Here is a 21,827-nt window from a genome sequence, read left to right on the forward strand (position 1 = left end):
CACCTCCCACCAGACCAGGTTGCTCCAAGCCCCCTCCAACCTGGCCTTGAACCCCTCCAGGGATGGGGCAGCCACAGCTTGTCTGGGCAACCCCAAAAGCTGTGATGTGGCTTGTCCATGGCCTTTTGGTCTCTCTTGGTTGCTAGAGTTGGTGGTGAACCTCCTGGTGAGGCTGCAGGGAGCTGCTGGCTCCTGGTTGTGCACCAGGCCCGTTACTTATGTCCCAATTTGGGGACATTTCTGCTCATGGCAAGGAGGTAGCCATGTACTTACCACCTCCACCAGGATTTTGCCCGCAAAACTCTTTCTCCTTTCCTTTTTTCCAGCAGAAAGTTTTCCTGGTGGTCAGAGCAGAAACCACCTTCTTTATGATGTTGAAAAATAGGCAGTTGGGTCATGCAATGATCTACCAGCTTGTGCTTTACCCAAAAGTCCCAGCATCCCAAAAAAGCTTTGTGCAGCTGAGCTCTGAGAGTTCTGATTTAGTGTTCGACCCTTGGAAAGGCTCCTGGGTGACCTTGCTTGTTGTCTTCTCCTGCTTGGCCTCTTATTTGGCACTGGGAAGGAAAGAAGGTGAGAAATAATCCTCAGTAATTTGGGTATAAACACTCTAACGGAGTCAGAGGCTTCAGGAAGGACCAAGTACCCCCCGGAATGTTTATGGAATGCAATGCAGATCCCATCCCTGCCTGTGCCGAGGTCATTAATGACACTTTATATTCATCCTTCCTGATTGCATACGCTGAAGAAACGGGGAAAATAAATTAAAATTAAATTGGGAGGCTCTTGAATACGAGCAACATAAGGTGAAGCCCCGTTCAAGGCTGTTTTCCTCCTGTCTCAAGTGGGTGGGATTTGCATGGCTGTTTTTACCCGCTCAGCATCACATGGATTTAAATGGTTTTGGGGAGAGGAAATATTTGGGGTGAAATATTGTAGTTTTGGAGAATAATTACTCGATATGGGGCTTGTGCTGCTGCTGGGGTCCTGTCCCATCATGTGCTGCATCTCTCTTCTCTGCAGCATCCCTTGTTTGTGGTTCATTGGGGTAGTTTTGGTTGGTTTGGGGTTTTTTTTGCAAACCACCCCATGCTGAACCTAATGCTTGTCATCCTACAAAAATAAGAGTGATTTCCTTGTGGGAAGGGAAAGCTTTGCTCATGCCGGAACGTCGTGCCCAAACACGAGGATGCACCTCTGGGAACCAGTGCGGATGCTTCATGGAGCCCAAACCTCCTTTATTATACATATTTATTTGTTTATCATTATTTAACCTTTTCCTTCCTTTTTTCTTTGGCAACTGATCTGTTTGCCAAGTGCTTTTTCATCCCGCTCTGTTCCGACGCTAGTGCCGGACCTCCTGGGATCCCCGCCGCACGCACCGGCGATGTCGCATCGCTCTCCGCATCTTGCGCATGAATTATTCACGCCGTTTGCAGGCTGCCTTGTGCATCCCGGAGTCGTCCCACCCTTGATTTTAAGGCGTCGTGACAGGTTGAGGACTGGATCGGTTGCGTTAATAGGCGGGCACGGGGCACGGCAGCGCGGCGGAGCAGATGTCGTGTAAGTCACAGCATGTTAACGCCGTGATGAGGCATCACGGTGATGCTGCAAAGATGATACCACCCCGGAGAATAAATGGGGCGTAGTGGTAATTAAGGATGCTCTGCACTGTGAGCATCTCCAGCGGCCATGATCTATTAAATCTCCTTGAGGCCCGATCCCTGAAACTTTGGGAGATGGGATGCTGTGGGAGGAGAATGCTCTTTGCCTGGGTTTAGGTACCTGCGATGAAGACATTGGTACCAGAACAGGTTTTGCACTTTCCCTTAAGGATCAGCAGAGAGAAATAAGTGCCTTTAGGGTGCTATTATCTTGGGCTAATGTCCTTTTTCACTGCTTTCTTGCTTATACATCTCCTTTTATCCCAGTTGACTGTTAAGAGCGGGAAGGTCATGGCCAAGATGTGAATATCTAAAGACATCTCGGGTGGTGAAGGTGAAACCCACCTTGGGTTCGTCCTTTGGTTGGATGCCAGGAGGGCCAAAAAAGTCAATGTGTGAAAGGTCTGCTCCCCTTACTGCTTGCAAACTGCCTGTATCCCACTGGCATCTTTGTAAGGAGCAAGTCAACTGGAAGGAAGCAAAATCTTGAACTTGGATTCAAAGCAGAAACCAAGCTTTGTTGGTGCCAGGCTTGGAAATGCTCGCTTCTCTCGCAACGTGGGGGTTTGTCTTTGCAGCCTTCCCTGCCAAAAAAAAATATCCCAGTATTACTAGAAACCTCACAGAGCGTGGCTCATATTATTGCCAGCTCCTTTGCAGGAGGATGGGATCCCATCCAATGCCCTCACCAGCATCCAGGGTCCTGTTGAGCGTCTCCAGTTGGATTTGGGGGTCTCTTGGAGCCAGGTGAGCTCTATACCTGGCAGAGAGGGATTTGAGGAGGAGACGCCATGCGGTTTTGCTCCAGCTCAGGCGATGTCCCAAAACCCTCATTAAAATTGCATGAGCTTGGCAGTATATAAATATGAAACTTGGACAAAGATGTGGGTTTTTTCCCCCCAAAGTACAATCAATTCCTTCAGTCTAAGTAAGAGCTTCTATATTTAGCGATGGGAAGACACTTAAGTATTGCAAAAGACTCTGCTTGGGGGGGTGTGGGTGCATTCACCAGGCATGAAGAAAAGCCTCCAAGTGCTGGAAATTTGGGGCTAAATACTGCATTTTTTGCACACTGGATCTGCAAAGGTGACTGTGCATCCTCTACCACCCGTGGTGATGCCCCTTTGCTCTGCTGTAAGAGGTGAAAGGAGCCCAGCAGCTCCCGGTTTGGAGGAACTGAGGGGTTGGGTTTTATTAAAGAGGCTTTTTATTTAAAATTGGCGTCTGCGAGAAGCAGAAGTCCATAATGGGGTTAATGACTCAGTTGCCGGTTCCCCGAGAGCCGGCAATAACCTGATAAATTGCTGAGTACACTCAAGCTCGCTTCGCCCGAGTCCCGGCTCAGGTTATTTCCTGCACGGTAGAGACCTCCAAGTAGGTCATTACTGCCTAATTACTGCCTAAACGCTCTCATTTGTCCTCCTCTTGTCAGCTGAAGCGCAGGACCATGCCGCCAGCGATGGTGGAGATCCCTCCCGGCCTCATCCTTCCACATTCCCCAGGCCAACAAAACACAGGGAAAGGGAAATAAAAAGCGAGGATTTTTTTTTTTGCTAATTTAAACAAAATTAATTCCATCCCAGCATGTGCTGGAGCTTTTTCTTTTCGACGCAAGCCAGGAACGAGCGTGTCGCATCTCATGCGCTTGCAGCAAGGCTTCTCCCATCTTCTCGCTCGCTTGGGTGCAAGCAGCCCCCTCACCTCCTCCAGCCAAAACCGCTGCCAGTGTGGGAATATCTTCCCAGGTTTCATGGTATTGGGATGGATCATCAAGCTTTGGATGAGTTTAGATTATTTTTATTTTTTTTTCCTCTTCTTACTGATGTGTTGGGTTTTTTTTGGTTGGTTTTTTTTTTTTTTTTGGCGTTGCACTCACAGCCCGACTTGTTGTCGCTGGGTGACAAGTTGATGAAAGCTGCTCCAAAAAGAGGGCGAGGAGATGGATTTGTGCAGGAAGGGAAAAAAAAAAAAAAAAAGGAAAAGGGAAAAGGAGGGAGGGGAGGAGGAGGTCGCGGAAGGAATAACAAGCCGTCGAGATGCCACTTCGCTGCCAGCGCTCGCCTTGATTATCCGATTGCGGCTCTTCGGAGCTGGAGTGTGCGCCGCCTCCCCCCTCCTCGTGCAATGTGATTAATCCCCTCCTCTGTTTCTGGTGGCTTTTCCTATTTTTATATATATATTTATATATTATATTTTTTAAAAATATATATACACATATATGTAAGCAAGAGCTATCTGGGTGCCAGCTGCATCCACGGAAGATGTGAAAGGACAGACGTGGGTCTGGGGTGGTCCCTTCCCCACCTCAAACCTGCAGCACAAATATCTCCAGGAGGGCTGATGATGGTAAAATACCAGGCAAAATGGCTCTTTTGCTTAAAATAATAAATAATATGGGGGAATTTGACTTCCCTCCCACCATGGAGAGGGGAGTTAATGAAGTTTTTTTATTACTAATACAGGATTTAGCAGAAGTTCAGCTGTGGAAAATGGTTTTCAGGACTTGGGTTTCCATCCATGGGGCAAAGTGTGCAGGGAATTGTGGTTGGATCCAGGGGGGGTTATTTTCCCTACCCCTCCCTTGGGAATCAGGTGGTGGTCCTACCCTGTGTCTAATCCTCCGCAGGGTCCTTCATCTGGGTTTTGGGGAGCTCTTGGCTCCCCAAAACCTGACCCAGAGACATCAACGCCCCCAGTTTTACAGCAAGAAGAAAAGTCCATAAAGTCCAGCCTCCAATTTTGTGACACCATGGTTTTGCAAAGGATGGGGTTTCTCTGTAGACGGGTGAGAGATGATGCAGAGAAATGCAAATATCTTTATTATTATTATTATTTTATTATTTTTCCCCTTTTTCCTCTTACCTTGCACTTCCCCCAAGCTGTCGCTGGCAGCAGCCTCTTCCCCAAGGCAGCGGCACCTGTCTCCGGGATTATTTTTACCATCTCTTTTTGGCATCACTCTCTCCTCCCGCACAAAACCGCCTCCTATAAATAACTCCAGCCTGCGCTCGTGCTCGCTCCCCCCCCTCCCTCGTATCGTTCCATCTTCCTTTCTCCTTGCCTCGCCTGTCCCTTCGCCTGCGGAGAGGAGATGCTTTAAGAACCCGGAGAGGGGGCTCGTCTTATCCAACACCCTCGTGAGCCTTTAAATCTGCTGCATCTAAGGCACGTGGGCGATACCCTGTAATTGGATTATGTGCAGAATAACTCGCCCTAATTTTCTGTTCAGGCCCCCCTAATGATTAATTCATAGACGGGATTGACTTTACTTTCTATCCTCCCTGATTCTCCCAAATCCAGGCAGCTCCCCCCTTAAGATTTCCCACCATCCATATAATTCCCTGGTTTTTCACCCCCAAAAACCCTAAAGGTGAGCTTTTCCCGAAGGAAAATGGTCATAATGATGTTTTTTCAGCCTCTTCCGTTCACAATAGAGCCTGGTTCAAATAGATTAGGGGGGAAATTCCTGTACCTGGATTATGAATGGTGTCCCTTGGCCTGTGGGAATATATATGATTTCCAGAAACAATTGCTGGGTCCGGATGAACACATAAAGCTTCAAGAAGTAAAAATTACCCCGGTGAAAACGTGTTATTTTTTGGACCCTTTGGAAAAAGCTAAAATGAGCTTGAACTGGGGGGAGCACGAATAAATCTGGGTCTGGGTAGTGGAAAGTTTGCACCCCATGCAACTGCAAATCCATTTGGGAAATGAGCCAGATCCCTGGGGATTGCGTGGATAGCGAATTTGGCTTTCACTTTGGATTTTTCCAAAGGGAAATTTGCCGGGGCTGGCGGGCGGGGGTTGCGGTAATGAAATGCTGCTCACGTGCCCTAATGAAGTGCCGAAAAGACTCGACGCCGGGCTCCCAGCAAATTAGATCTGGATTATTGAAGCAATGAGAATTGAACGATCTGAGATGCTATCGGAGGGGGCAGGAACGCCTCGCAGCACCCGAGCGGTGTGTATTTAATTACCTGGAAGAAAATAAAAGGTATAAAAGCCCTCCAAAATCTGGACTCGAGGAGAATGAGAGGGGAGGGACCATCATCTGCGGTGGTGATGCTGGGTTGAGCGGAGACGCAGCCACTGAGACATGTAAATGGGGCTCCCCAGAGCATCTCTAGCTTTTCATGGGCTGCATCTCTCCAAATTTGCTGGCAAAGGAGATTTTTCTCCAATTCCTGGCTGGATTTGGCTCTGTACTCCTTCCCAAGAGGTTCTCAGGTGTGTCTGCATCCCAGCGTGTGGTCCAAAAGCTTTATGTTTGGGAAATGCTATGCTTAAGTGTGCACGATGCTTGAGTTTCCCAGTAAAAAAAGGCTTTTTCCTCAAGTTTGCACCCAGTTCAGCCCCTTTCCCATACGGGCGCTCACCCATGCACCAAGGTGCTTGGGGCAAGCAGGATCCGGCCAGCATGTCCCCCTTTCTCCCTTGTGGTCCCCGGGGAAAGGAGGGCACATCGGAGCATCCTCCTCCTGCCCAATAATGGAGGCTCGGAGCTCATTGAAGAGCAGAGAACAATCAGATTTAATTAAACATAACCTTCCCTTTAGCAAGAAAATAAACCGCCTTCTCCTTCTAGAACAATTAGTATTTACAGTCCCCCCCTTTGCTGTGCTTCCCTCCCACCCCCCCTTTTAATACCTCTCCTTTATTATCCCTGGCTGGGAACAGGCACCGTTTGATTTCCATAAATTAGCATGAGGAATTGGGGAGGGGGAATCAAAAAAGGCTGGAAAAATGGTATTTCTAAGCAATGAACTCGCTACGGAGAAAGATACAACAACGCTCCCCAGCTGGAGGAGGGAGGTGGCAGGAGGAGGTGGGAAATGCTTTTTTTTTTTTTTTTTTTAAAGTTCACCCGGTCCCTGGTGTTTCTCAGGAGATAAAAGCTTTCGCTGGCCTGGGCAGGGAGCCAAAATCCGTGTTTATCTGAACACAAATATAAAATATGATCTGCACAACAGCCGCTAATTCCCTGGTTTGGGTTTTTTTTTTTCATGGGGAGGATCTGCCGCTCTCTGGCTTTTCTGTGCTGGAGAAAAGTCAGCTTGAAGCTCCCGGGTGTTTCGGTGTGAGGAAACCCCTCCGGTACTACCGAGGTCAAGCTTTGAGGGTGGGATACACCAAAATTTGGGGCTTTGGAGGCTCATTTTGCTTCCAGACTGGCTCGTGCTGGGAATTTAAGCGAAGCCCCATCAGCCGGGTGGGGAGGAGGATGCTGAGCATCGAGGACCTCAATGGTCCCATCTTTCAGGTGTGCAATTGGGTGATGCGAGTTCAACAAATCGGATTTATCCACGTTGGGTGCACTGTCCTGCATGACATCTTGGTCTCTAAATTGGAGGTACATGGATTTGATGGATGGACTATTCGGTGGATAAGGAGTTGACTGGAAGGCCACACTCAGAGTCGTGGTCAATGGCTCAATGTCCAAGTGGAGACCAGTGATGAGTGGCGTTCCTCGAGGGTTGGTACTGGACTGGTGCTGTTTAACATCTTTCTTGACAACACGGATGTTGCAATCAAGGGCATCCTCAGCAAATTTGCTCATGACATCAAGCTTTCTAGTGTGGTCGACACACTGGAGGGAGGGGTGCTATCCAGAGGGACCTGGAGAGGTGGGGCTGTGAGAACTTCAAGAAATTCAACCAGGCCAACTGTAAGGTCCTGCACTTGGGTCGGGACAATCCCAAGCACAAATCCAGGCTGGGTGGAGAATGAATGGAGAGCAGCCCTGAGGAGGAGGGTGTTTTGGTGGAGGAGAAGCTCCACACGCCCTGACAACATGAGCTGGCAGCCCAGAAAGCCCCCTGCATCCTGGGCTGCATCCTCAGCAGTGTGGCCAGCAGGGTGAGAGGAGGGGATTCTGCCCCTCTGCTCCGCTCTGGGGACACCCCATCAGGAGCACCGCGTCCAGCTCTGGAGTCCTCAGCCCAGGAAGGACATGGACCTGTTGGAGCAGGGCCAGAGGAGGCCACGGAGATGCTGGGAGGGCTGGAGCCCTTCTGCTGTGAGGACAGGCTGAGAGAGTTGGGGAGGTTCAGCCTCGAGAAGAGAATGCTCCGGGGAGACCTTAGAGCCCCTTCGAGTCCCTAAAGTGGCTCCAGGAAAGCTGGGGAGGGACTCTGGATGAGGGAGGGGAGCCATAGGACGAGGGGGAAGGGTTTGAGACCGAGAGAGGGGAGATGGAGATGAGATCTCAGGAAGAAATTCTTTGCTCTGTTTTTTCGGGCAGTCTTCCTTCTGTTGGAATCGTAGAATTCTCTTGGTTGGAAGGGACCTTTCATGATGGTGCAGCTTAAGAGCTGGGAGAGAGAGCTTGGCATTAAGGAGATGTTGGGATGATGCTTGTTCCTCTCCCTTGGAGCCTGTTCGTTGCCACCAGCTGTCTATATGTCTATGATGCATCTTTGCATATCTAAAGCCTTGATGGTGATGGACCGTAGTGCACCTATAAATCTCATATCTAAATGCCCTATAACACTTCTGAGATGTTTGGCCAGTTGTTATTTGGAGGCCCCAATGAAAAGCCATTTGCAGAAGAGCAGCTCGGGGGGTTTTTCCATTCCCAATGAGAAATCGGTCCCTCAACCCAACTCATTGCCAAAACCTGGCTGTTTTTTGAGGCAGAAGTGGACATGGAACAGCTTTCGGAGGGGAGTTGCACCAAATAAGCTGCTCCCTGTCTCCCACCTCTTAAAACCGTTGTATTAATTGTTCACTTTAACATAAAAAAAACCCCCCACTTTATAGGTAGAAAGTGCTATCTGAGGTGTATCTGTTTACACTCTTATCCCAAGCCGTCAATCAACTGTTCTGATTATGTAGGTGTGATTGACGGGTGCGGGGAGGTGACATCACATCTGCTCACAATATTTGGGGGGGAGGGGGTGTGGGATAATGAATGGCTTGCAGTGATTTATGACGACGTCAATCAAGGTGCGTGCGGTCACGTCGAAAACCCCCAGGGCTGTTGCCCATCCCGGCAGCATCCCTGAGACAGGATTTAAATCTGCAAGATTACCAGTGGTTCCAAAGTTCTCGTTTATGTATTTTTTTTGTCTATTTTGAGGATGGGGAAGGTCTAAAACAGCTGAAACGCGTAACTGGATTCGAGGAGTTATTATAGGAACGCCAGGACTCAATCTGCTCTCACCCAAGAGGAAGAAATTCCCAGAAAGTCAATTTAACTGACACGTCTGAATGAATTTTTAGTTAAAATCGCATGTAAATGCCATTTTCTTCTTCTTAAATGACCTCGGTGAAAGACGACTAACCTGACATCGGCTTTTTGCTGCCCGGGCAAGCCCTTGCCTGTAGACATTTAGAGACAGCAATTACCCAAGCCTTCTTCCCCCAGCACTTGCTCATTCCATGATAGAGGGATGTCCTTCAGGGACAAGGGTAGGAATATATCTAAGGTCTTTCTCCCATTTTGAGGCATTTTGGGGGGGCACCAGAGCATTTTTCCAGCTCTCTTTTGATTTTCCAGGCTGAATTTTTTTTTCCCCACCCCAGGAGATTTTAATTTGTGCTGCCAACTCAGGGGTGTTGATAGAGACTTTTCTTTTTTAATTTTTTTTTTCTTTTCTATCTGGGCTTCAGTTTGCTTTTCCCTGTGGAAATGCAGTCCTTGGGGGCAATGGGAGGGAGAAAATCAGATTTTTAGAGAGACAACCCACCCGCCCAATTCTCCTCATGGTCCCCTGGGTGCACGCACCACCCTAACACAGAGAAGAGCATCCCATGGGGGGGAAAAAAAAGGAGAAAAACATCATCTTTCAGACAAGAGAGAAAAAACAAGGGGTGAGGAGCTGCAAGCTGGAAAATGCCGGGGTTTTTTTTTGGTGCACTGCCACACTTGGCATCCCTAAAAGTGCCCCATTTCCCCCCCAGTTTGTCGGATGCTGGCTCATTCCTGAGCTCGCCCTCCCTGTTTTTCTCTTGGTCTGTGTCTATTTTATATATATATACACACGTGTGTGTATATATATAAATATATATATATGAGGATATAGCTATATATAACTAAATATATATACACACATCTCTCCGCGTGTGCCTGCAATTTCCCCAACCCTCTCATTTATTATTTTTTTATTATTTTTTTTAAAGCGAGTTGATTTTTTTCAGTTGATAATCCTTTGAATGTCGCCTCTCTTCCCCACACAAATCCCCGCAGCTGTTAGGACTTCAAATCCTTCATCCATCAAGAGAGGCAAGGAAAAAGGCGGGGGACTGGGGAAGGAGGGGGGGTGGGAATGAAAGAGCGACCCGACACGCGCAAAAGCACCAGAGCCTGGAAAAAGGCGCCGGCGACGCGGTTGATGCATAAACCAGGGAAAATTTCTGGCACTCGTCGTATCATTAATCTGTCTAAAGTGGCTTTGATCTCTTCTGCTTTAATTAACTTATAATTATAATGTGATTATATTATTTTTTTGTGTGGGTGAAGCGGTTTTGCAGCAGGGATGGGCTCTGCCCATCACCGTCCCCGTGGAGATGGGGGACCTTTTCTGAGGTACCTCCATGAATTGACCCCCTTTGGATGGGGGGACCTGGTTTAGGATTCCTTTGCATGGAGCATCCCTGGGGCACTCGACCTCCAAAAAACCTTCCAAAAAGCCATTTAGCAAGAAAACGCTCGTGGCAATTTGAGATTTGAGGTCACCCATCACCTGGCACCAGCAGAGATCGCCTTGGCATCTCCCATACCCAGGAGCAGTTGAGTTGGGGATTTTGGGCCAGTTTGCTGCAAAAATCTGATTTCTGCAGTGATGAAGCAATTTGTGAACTGGCCAAATTTCTAAAATAAGGGAAGGAAAAAGAAATTGGGGTGTGAGGTGCGTGGAACTGCCCCAAAAACCGTGCCTCGTGCTCCTGGGGGACCTGGACCACAAATAGCCCTTTACAGGAGCAACAGCCCTGGCTCATGCTCATCACTAGCCCGGTGGAGTTTTTAAACGTTATTTTTGGGTCTGTTTGCCTCCTTTCACATCTCTCCATCTCTGATCGCTTTATAAGCCCGAGGGTGGGTATTTGGCTTTTCCAAATGGGACACCTCTGCCGTGCAAATTGGTTTCCTTTAGGAAGAATTAAAGGGGATTGTAGGGCTGGAGCTGCAAAAAAAAAAAAAAAAAAAAATCCCAAATCATCCTTTTTGCAGGTGCTGATGAAGCGTGTTTGCCCTGGGAAGGGGAAGAGGGCCAGGATGATATCGGATGATATCCCTTTGGGTGATCCACATTCCCTCAAAATTGCTATTGAGCAGCTGCTTTGCACCAGCATCTGGGGTTTGGTGCTGTGGGGAACACAGAAAATCCAGCAAAAGGGGGATTTGTACGTAATTTTTGCCCGCGATGATGTAACATTCCTTTGTCTTGAGTTTTTCCCCCTTGGTTTTCCTTGTCCTGCTGAACCGATGGGTATTAGAGCAGGGATGGGGGGATGCAGAGCTGTAGCACCTTCCTACAAAATATGGGGGCATTTGGAAGCTCTTGCTAAATCCAGAGCCTGAATTGAGGTTGGGTTTGGTTGGACTCTTCCTCATCTTCCATGAGAACCATGTGCATCTCTCCAGCCACCCCCCAAAAACCCTCGGAGCTGCTCCTTACCTACTTTTTGCTCCTTCTTTTTGCCAACATGTGAGCAATTTCTGCATCCAAATTGCAAATTAACATGGGTGGTCGAACAAGCTGGTACCGATCCACTTTGTGCACCTGAAATTTCACGTGCTGGTCCGTGGAGGCAGGCACAGGCAGGAAAATTAGGGGGTTTAGTTGGGAATACTTTCAGCAATGATGTTTGGGTGTGTTGGTGGATGCTCTGCAGGGACTGTACGAGGAAAGCAGAAATGGCATCCCTCCAAAAACCTCTTTGGCATAACCGAGGGCTAAAGGCAGGACTATTTCCTCAGAAACTTTTGGAGCCAAGAGCCAGCCCCAACCTCAGAAGGACACGGACCTGTTACAGTGGGGCCAGAGGAGGCCATGGAGATGCTGGGAGGGCTGGAGGTTTAGGTTAGATATTAGGAAGAACTTCTTTGCTGTGAGGGTGGTGAGAGCCTGGCCCAGGTTGCCCAGAGAAGCTGTGGCTGCCCCATCCCTGGAGGGGTTCAAGGCCAGGTTGAAGGGGGCTTTGAGGGACCTGGTGTGGTGGGAGGTGTCCCTGCCCAGGGCAGGGGGAGGGACTGGGTGGTCTTTAAGGTCCCTTCCAACCCAAACCACTCTATGATAGTTAATTAAGGGACGTATCACTGGCTGGAGCCTCCTGGGTCACCTGCGTCCATCATGTTGTTTAGTCCCCATCCTTGCATCTTAGAAAAACAAATTGCAACTCATAGGTTGCCCCAGCTCTCCCTCTTCTTGCAGTCAGTGCCTGCACCCTCTGGATGCACCCGAAGCTGGTGGCAAGAGCCAGAGGATGTGGCTTGGATGGAGTAGGAGAAAAGAAGTGTGATTTGCGTGATTCTAACCTATTCTAAATGATGACAGCATCTTGCCCTCCAGTCCATGGGCTGTCAGGCTCACCAGAGACTGGATTGACCTGAGCCATTGGCTCATCTGACTGGGACAGGATGTCCGTTTTGTCTGTCTACACCGCACCCCCTGTGCAAGAAGAGAGGCAGAGGCAGTTCCAGCTTTCCTGCCCAGCTCAGAAATTCAATTAAAATGAAATGCCTATTGATTTTGCAATCAGCATTTCGGGAGGACTCTTCTGCTCACTTGCTCTGAGATAATCAGCCCTGTAGGAAAGCTGGTCAGGAGGATGCAGCAAAAAGCAGTTCCACCTCTCTGTTGCATGCATGGAGTTCTTTGAGATGAGGGCCATGGCCCAGACATCCCCCTTGGCATCTCCTGGGGATATTTGATGGCGATATTGCCTTTAGACTGTGGGAAATTTAGCTCTTCCCCTCCCATAAAGGACCCTGTGGTGCGGTGGTGTCCTGTCCCCAAACCCCAGGTCAAGGAGAGCCCCAGCTGGTCAAAGCTTGAGGAGTTTGGGGTTGGTTGCGAGGGTTTTGAGGACACCAATGTCAGCACTGGGGTGGCTGTGGGACCCAGTTGAGTTTCTCCAGCCATGAATAGTGGCAGTTGAGGAGAACGTAGGACTCTCCACCAGGAGAAATGCTGCCTTCACAGCAGCACAGTGCCCATTTCCAAGGCTGTGACATCTTGCCAGAAGATGCTCATGGAGAAGGTTGCGATAAAGATCTCATTTGCACCTGACAGGCTGGGAAATAGACACCTGCCAGTAGAAGAAATACCATATCTCACCCCAAAATTGTATTTATTGGTGGTGGACAGCAGTGGGGGCCACTGTTGAGTGACACAGGTGAGACCAAAAGTCAAGGGACAGACCTTGTCCCAATCATTGGATGCACACCTACGTCATGCAGGTGCTGCAAGAAAGTCCCATTTATAAAAAAGGGGTGTCTTAATATATTAGAATTATAATTTACAAAATCAAAGAACTGGTTCCTAAAGATGGTCCCCAGGCAATTTGTGTCAAATCCAGCCTTGGAGGCAGACTTGCACACAGGTGGCAGAGGGCTGGTACATCTAACAGGAGACTTCTCGACTGAATTATAATCTATAAAAAAAATAATCCCAATACGTTGCAAAAATGCCGCTGGTTTCGCCAGGACCCTGTTTGGGGAGGAAAGGTCTGGAGAGAGCAAAACCGCTCTGTTTCATCTTTTTTTTTTTTTTTTTTTTTTTTTTTTCAGAACCTAAACGCTTTATTTATTTATTTCCCCCACTTTGAAGCGTTTGGGCTTCAATTTGGTTTTGAAATACAGAAGCCGACATTTCAGAAAAGCCTAAACCGATGCTTTCGGAGGAGTTTTCCTCCGGAGAGATGGGGAAATCTGGATTTTTCTTTGATTTTTTTTTTTTTTTTTTTTCTTTGAGGAGACATGAGTGAAATCCAATTTTCGCGTTCGCGGGGCGTGAGTTTCTGAACTTGGTGTTATCTGCTCGGGATAGGTGTTACTCGTCGGGCAAAAAAACCCCCAAAAACCTAGATTTCTTTGTGCTGTCTGCTGCACGCAGGAGATTACAGGTACCCCGAGGAATTTATAGCAATACAGGTCACCCTGCAAGGGCAAGGTGGAAAAATCCTCCCTAGAGAAAAGATAACCAGCTCCTAAGCTTTTTTCCTCTGTACCCAGCCCTAATATTTTTTTTTTCACATGAGATAAATTCATGTTTTTGGGGTTCATATTTTGCCTGTGCTCAGGGAGCAGCTCCCAGGTGGGTTTGCACCGTCAAGAACGACCTCAGCCCATTGTGTCGCTATCTGAAACTAAATTAAAACAAGTTTCTGTTCTTCTCCATGGATTAATGCTCACTTTGATTTATTATGGATTTAGTATTTATTGATAATTATCGCAGGCAGCAAATATAGAGGGGCCGTTCCCCCAGTGGGTATAAATTGGTGTTGCTCCTTGGCAATCAATGGGACCTGGGGGGATTTACACCAGCTGCTGTGGGCACCCATAGCAGACCAAAATTGACCGATTTTTGTAATATTTTACATGGATTTTTGTGCCCTTCTCCATAGCTGCATGTGCGGGGATAATGAGGGGAAATGGGTGTTTTCTTGCGTTGCCCAAAAACGTTGGTTCTTGCACAATTTGGCCAAGGTGGATGGGTGTCGAATTAAGCTGTGTCAAAAGAAGTCCTACTAAGGGTACTGGAGAATGGAGGGACCACTGGATCCCAGTAAAAATCAAGTTACTGGGGTGGCTGAGCCAGAAATAAGAGCCAGAGTGATGCTATTTGGGATGAAAGGGCTCTGAAACACCCCTTTGGTGCCTGCGGTGGGAGGTACACAAAAAACTCAAACCCATTGCACGGCCAGGAGAGATGGGACCTCCCAAATACGGCAGAAACTTTCATAAAAAATAACTTTAAAAGGAAAAAAAAAAAAAATATATAAAATGGCTTAGCTCTTGCAACCTCAGCGTAAATCCTGGGGCAAGCCGTTATGGGGTCTTGCAGCTCAGCACCAAATGAAGAAGCAGATCAATGTTATTTATTTTTTATTATTATTTTTTTTTCTCCCTGAGCAGAATTCATAATGTTTTATGGCAAAATCAATGCAAATCTCCATGAATAGAGCAGTGGCGTGGTGTAGAAAAATAAGGAGTGGGCTGAAGCCACCCAAGGGCACATCGTGCTTGGAGGAAGGGGTTTTGGGGACCAGTTTGTGGACCAAGAGCGATGCTCGGCCCCAAAATCCCATCCCTACCTCGGCTCCTCCCTGGGAAATTGAGACTGAATCTGAACTCCTGCAGCTTTCAGCCCTGATTTCCTGATTTTTAGCCCCGAAATACTTAGCGTGTTTCCTCTTCCCCACTCTTGGGATGGAGCTGTGGGATGCTGGGCTCCTTTGCTGGGAAAATGTTGTGTCCTTTTGCCTGGAAATAGCCAAAATAACCTAAATATTCATAAATCTGGCCTTCAAGAGGGCATGAGGTACTGCCGTACATTGGAGGAAGCTGCTGCGAGCTTGCAGAAAGCCTTATTTTTAGGAAATCCACCCTGAAACCATGCGGAAAATTGGTTGCACGAAGTTTAGCTGCTGGGAAATAACTGCACGTTGCATTTTTCCCATAAAAAAAAACCACCCCAAAGCATCACATTATCCCAATGAGGGATGGGCATGTTGGGATTTTGGGTCAGATCAACGACGGAGATTGGAGCCTGTTGCGATGTCCTGCCTGGTGTTTGCTCAGCCAAATCCCCCAGGACTTGTTAAAAATAAATAAAAAAATCAGGTTTTTTAGTCTACAAAGGCACTCGCAGGCTTTGACTCGCGCCCGGCGAGATATCGCCTTCCCTGGGAGATAGGGATCGGGAGCGAAATGCAGCATCCCCCCTGAAACGTGGCAGTTTATATATAAGGCAGCAAACGCCGATGGAAATGTGGGAAATTGGGATGGAGAAGGAATAAAGAGGGGATGCTCCCATCCCGCTGCCTCCTCCCACACCCCAGCACCCACTCCCCCCCCCCCCCCCCCGTCTCCTTCTTATTCATCATGATTAAGCCTCGAAATTGGCCAAAGACAGGGAAAAAGGTGCCAATTAGAAGCTTTATTTCGGCTATCTGTCTTCCTTTCAGGCCCTCGGCTCTCCGGAGAGGGACCGGCGGCAAATGAAGAAAGACTTAAACGCCCCCAAATGACTTCCAAAATGTTTAAATAAGACTTCCATCAGTCTTTCCCCTTTTTGACCAGGCATTTCAGCAGGCTGGAAAGGGGATGATTTACGGCTTGTGGCTCCCTAATGGGCTCAGCATCGCCCCGGCGGCTGCGGGGAGGGAGGAAGAGGAGGAGCGTGGGGGCGATGAAGGCTGAAGGTCAAGGGAGGGGGGTTTCAAACTTGGGGGGAAAAGAAAAAAAAAAAAAATCCATTTAAGGATTTATGGTATTTTTTCCGAGCACGTGTGTTTAAAATTTGGCGTCTTTTTTCCTTGGAAAAATTAAAAAGGCAGAGGGGAGAGGGGAAGCATGAAATGTTTAAAGCCACAGCGAAATACATTGATTGAACCGATCGGTTTTTTTTAAAAGCTTTCAGTAGTCAGTCTTTCTGGAGATTATATATGTATTTTCCCTCTGATTCGGGGCAGATGCGTTTATCAATATCCTGTGGAGAAACTGCTCCTCTGGCCCCGTCCTCCTGGGGCAGAGTTGGGCTTTAGGAAGCAGAAACCAGCGGCATTTTGTGACGTGGGGACAAGTTTATCGCAAAATTTGCATTAAACACATTATTTACGCCTCCCACCTAATTTATCTCTATCACCTATATGGGTTTTTTTTCCCCACCTTTTACTTTTATTAGCCTATTAAAGACAAGGTTGAATCTCTATTAACAGGATTTGTCAGGACTGGCTGTGTTTGAACCCCCTTCTTGCCTTTAAAATGTGAATTTTTACCCCAAATTGCTACCCAGTAAATAGAAATCGACTTCCATCGCCAGAAATAATACACAAAAGCAGATATTGGGGGGGAAAATTGGGAAAACTGCTGCGTGGTGGGTGACTGCAACCACTGCCGAGGTCTCGGTGATGGGGGAGCACTGGGAATTTGTGGAAAGCTGGGATTTTTTTTTAAAGGCTGGAGCATTTCTTCACCTCTACCAGTCCCTTTTGCCCGTTGTGCTTGTGGAGCAAGGAAAAGAGAGCAAATCCTCCGGCGACCGATTCCCGAGCCGGCATCATCAGTAACAGGAGCGAAAGTAGCCGGAATAAATCTTGTTGGGAAATTAAAGCAGCTTAGGAGGAGACAGGAAGGGTCGGGGGGGAGAAAAAGGCCATTTACGGATTTCAACCTTAAATGAATGAATCCCGGAGAAATGCAAAGAGAGGGGTGAGATAAATGCAATTTTGCTGTCCAGGATGAAGGCATGAGCTGCAGAGCAATATTCGAGTGAGTCCCTGCGGATTTGGTTCATCTCAGCCCTGATTTATGCAAAATTTAGCTTCGAAGCTTCCCCTGGCATCCTCCTCCACCTCCCTGTAACATCCCCGAGGCCCAATCCATCTTTTTTTCTTCCCAAATCCATCCTTTCTTTTTTTTTTTTTTTTTTTTCTTTCTCCACAAATCCATCTCGCTGCTTCTTCCCAAATTCACCCATTTTCTCTCGTGGCTTCTCCACCAACTTGGTATGTGGGGTGGTTTTGGGTTCAGAAAGAGGATTTTGGGGGTTTGGAGCACAACTTTTTGGGCTCAGAAAGACACTTTTGGGTTCACAGCAAGACTTTTTGGGCTCGGAGCGAGGCTTTCTGGGTTTAGAAAAAGGCCTTTTTGGGCCCCGGAGGGAGGCCTTTTTGGGCTCCGAAAGGAGGTTTTTGGTTCAGAGAACAGTTTTTGGCTCTGGAAGCAGAATTTGGGAGGGATGGGGAGGTTCTGGGTGGTTTTTTTTTTTTTTTTTTCTGCTGTGCTCATCATGGGGTTCATCTCCTGGGCAGGGTGGGCAATGCCTTGGGGAGCAGGAAGGCAGCCGACCCTGAGCTTGCGGAGTTTTGGGGGGGGCTGCTCCTTACTCGGTACAGGGGGGTGAAATCCTGGGGGGCTTTTTTTAGATGCTGGGCTGAATTCAAGCCGATTCTGGACCCCCTTTTCTCTTCCCCCCCCGCCCCAGGAGTTTTATCTGCACGTGGGTGCAGTGGGTGGATCTATCCATCACCAGGCTGCAGTGGGATTATTTCCCCCCCCCATCTTTTCTTTATTTATAGGCACCCTATGGGGGTTGGAAAAAAAAAAATCTTAATATCGTGGGGTTATATAATGCCTTGCGTGCCCAAGTGCTTGATAAGGTGGGAAAAGCTTCACCCACAGGAGAAAAGGAATTGCTGCGGGAGCGGGAAGCTCCTCGATACGCAGCGAGCAGCCGGGATGCTGCAAGCAAGCGTTTTGGGGGGATTTCTGTCAACTTTGTGTGTGTTGTGGGGTAGGGTTGGCTTTCCCCACCGTGGGGGTTTGCCGGGGACAGATCCGGATGGATCACGAGGGGAAGGGATGGGGTTAATGGTGCTGATGTGAAAAAGCAGGAAGGGAGAGGTTTTGCAGGAAATTTGGGGGTTTTTTTTGGTTTTTGTAAGAGCGGAGTAACTAATTTGTGCTGGGACAGTGACAGACTTTGTGTTACTGTAAATTTGAGACCACCAAAGATGGGATCTTCTCCCTCCTTTAATTAACCTGAGCAAAATTGAGAGCAAGCGTTGCAGGGGAGAGGCATCCTGCTGATTCAGCATCCTCAGGAGCTGCGTTTTGGGCTCTGCGGGTTTCGAGGTTTCAATTTTTTTTCAGCGTCGAACCCTTGGCAGCGATGATGCTCTGCCAGGAGTAAAGGGCAGTGATGCAGCTCCGGAGGGGAGACGGGGCGCTGAGCCCCGATGCTTTCATCACACAGATGACAGTGCAGAGAGATGTCAGTAACAGGCAGATTTCCAAGCCTGGAGAAATTATATTAACCCTCCGGGGGCTTGAATTCGTTATTGGGAGATTGAGGGATCGATGGGCCCAGATCCTAAATGGAGCATTAATGCATTAGCAGCAGTTTTGCGGAGCAGCGGTGGCCCTAATGCGATTTCCCCAGGCTGTGGCCAGCTGCCTGTCCTGCCCACACGCCGTTCCTGCCTGCTTTCACGTTCCCAAGGCCAAATTCCCTCCAACTCCATCCTCTCATGCAGTTTAAGAGGCATTTCTCAGCTTTCGGCGGTCTCCTGTGCCCGGTCGGGTTTTTTTTCTTCCCCTTCGTGTTGGGATGTGTGTAAAAAGGCATTTACTTAAAATATTTTCCCTCCTCATAAATCAGATCGGTGTGTCCTCACCCAAGCAACACCGAGCTAATTAGAGAATTACTGCATGATGGATTCTAAAAAAAATACTCAAAATCCAAAACGATATCTAGCAGAGGAATTAATTTGGCAAATGTTTGACTCAGGCACTGTCATCCTATCCTTTCATCCTATCCTTTCCTTCTCAGTGTCAAAACCGGCGCTGGCTAAAAGGACTTTGAGTAATTTCCTATTAATCAATCTCTTTTTAAGAGGAGCCCGAAGGACATTCAAGGCCAAGGATGGAAATGAAAGGCACGGGGCCAAATTAAACCCCGGCGCAACGTTACGGAGTCCAGTGAAGGCAGGCAGCAAGGCACTGAAGTCGCAGGAGGCAGGGAGGAGCTGAGGGTCCCAAATTTCCAAATATTGCATGGAAATATTCCCAGGGCAGGCAGAGGAGTAGAAACACGGAGAGATGCTCGGCCGTGATGCTTTTCTCCTGCTCCCGTCGGCTGCAGTCCAGCAGCAGACCTGTGGGTACCCGGGTTTTAGGGATGCTGGGGCAAGCAGTATCCAATCTAAAGCTGGTTTTAATTGCAGCGACGGCATCTCTCTCACAGGGAGGCCCAGCCCGAGCTGGGAATAGGGCTGTGAAGGATGGAGAAGGCGAAATGAAGCTGAAATAGCAAGGAGGATGATGAATAGGGGAAATAAGAGGTCAAAGCCCGTGATACCCGCGCTCCAAGGGTTCCGTCTGCATGGGGTGCTGTTGGAGCCTTGCAGTGATTTTGGGGGGAGGTGGAAGGGGATGGGGTGCACCGTCCCAAACCCCACTTTTCCAGGGAAAAAGCTCCCCATCCTGGCTTTCACGCTGTTGCCTCAGAAGGCTTTTGCTGCCAGCACGGGGCTGGGAAGAGATGAGTTACGAAGGGAGCGTCGGAAGGCGGAGGGACCCTGAGTCACAGGGAAACGGGGCGAGCTCGCAGCGTGCCGGGGTACGCGGTGTGCGTGGGGGAGAGCAGCTAAATCGGGCTGCGGTGATGAGTCACAGCACGAGGGATTTGCTCAGCCTCCTCGGAGAAGTTTGCTTTCCCTGGGTTACCGAAGCTCAAGGGGAGAAGAAAGGCGCCGGCGACCTCCAAACGGAGATGTGCAGAAGGATGGCTTTGCCCTGGCTATGCTTCCAGCCCACGTAGCTGTGGGTTGGTTATTTATGTCCCCTTGTATTTTTAACTATTTTACTTTATTGTGTAGTTTCTCAGAGCTGGAAACAACACCTGAAATGAGACGTTTGCAGATGTGGCCAGGGATGTGGCCACAACCTTCAGCATCACCCCAAATTACCCCCAAAGCACTAAAAACCTGTTTTTTGGGTGAGGTCCCCGCTCGCGGCTCGATGCCATTTCTGTTATTGCAACATGAAGCATCTCGGCTGGGCGAGATGGAGAAATGCGAAGCTGATGCAACGCTTACAGAGGAGAGCGGGATGAAAGGATGAAGAGGGGAGTTTCTGTTGGATATTTGATTTTTCTTGGCAATGCCCTCACCCAGCCCTGCCCTCTCCCCGGGGGAGGAAGGGAGCAGTTCTCCAACAACAAGGAAAACAGTCCGCTTTTGTGCCCGGCCCTTTCTTTTCCTTGGCTGCTGGAGGATTTACCAATTAAACGGTTGTTTAGGGCTCTAAAACCACTAATCAGATCTGCCAAAAGCCTTAATGAGAGCTTTTCACTTCCTTTCCTCTTTGTTTTGGTTTTTTTTTTTTGGTTTTTTTCTTTGGTTTTTTTTTTTTTTTTGGCGTGTTTAAAGGTTCATTAAAGATCCACAAAGGATGGCAACGAGTTTCTCAAGCCACGCTCCTCTCCCCAAAATAATTGCGCCAGCGGCTCTCGCTCAGCCCTTGTCGCTGCCGCTCGCAAACCTGCCCACTGCCATGCTGGTGGGAACTGGGGATGGGATGCTTTTCCCTGGGAAGCGTTTTGCTCTTCTCTTCCCTTCCTCATTTCCCCCCTTTCTTTCTTTTTTTTTTTTTTTTTAATTTTGAGCCTTTTCCCTCCTTTTCTCTTTGTCTTCGCTGTTGTGCGTGCAAAGGCTGCAGCGAGCCCTTAGGAAAAGGGTGTTTGGAGCACGTTGGCTTGGCTCCATCCTTGACCTCCAAATTCCTCCTGGATTTTTTTTTTTATTTTTTTTTTTTTTGCTATTCTCATTCCAGCTCCTCTTGCTGTTTCCAACCTTGGAAACTAAACCTCTCCCCAAAGAGCACGAGCCCTTCAAGGGTAGCAGATGGCTGATGAGGAGAAAAGTCGTGGGCAGAAGGATGCAAATGATCTTGGATGTCTTTGCAATATTCATCTCGTCAAGGCCGAGCTGCTGGGGAAATGCATCATCCAGCTTGGCTTCTTGCAGGTTCTTTCCCCCTGACCACCCATGTTTGGGGTATTTAATGACTATTTTATGTTTTTCCAACATTTCTAACGTCTCCACCGCTATCACATCACACGTTAACGAAATATTAAAGCTCTGCAAAAAGTGTTTTGTAACATCGCCCGGACTCTTCTGGAGATGCTGCTCCAAAACAGACCACCCCCCCCCGCCGCTCCCGCATCCATGGGCAGTTTTGCAACGGTATCTTCTCCATCAGCTGGAACAAACCTGCAAATTTCAGGATGTCAGAATTTCTCCTGGGATTGAAATTCCATGTTTTGACCAGCTGTAATTATTGGGTGTCACCGTGCTCTGCTTGTGCCATCCGAGCGTGTAGGCGTTTCACAGATCTCAAGAAAATAACAATTTCCAGTAGGGGTTTAGCTTTCAAAAGTTGGGTTTATCTGCTGGAAAACGGGATCTGCATGCGTCTTGCTTAAAGAAACC

The sequence above is a fragment of the Numenius arquata genome, chromosome 20 (assembly GCF_964106895.1).
Source record: "Numenius arquata chromosome 20, bNumArq3.hap1.1, whole genome shotgun sequence".
In the NCBI taxonomy this organism is placed as follows: domain Eukaryota; kingdom Metazoa; phylum Chordata; class Aves; order Charadriiformes; family Scolopacidae; genus Numenius; species Numenius arquata.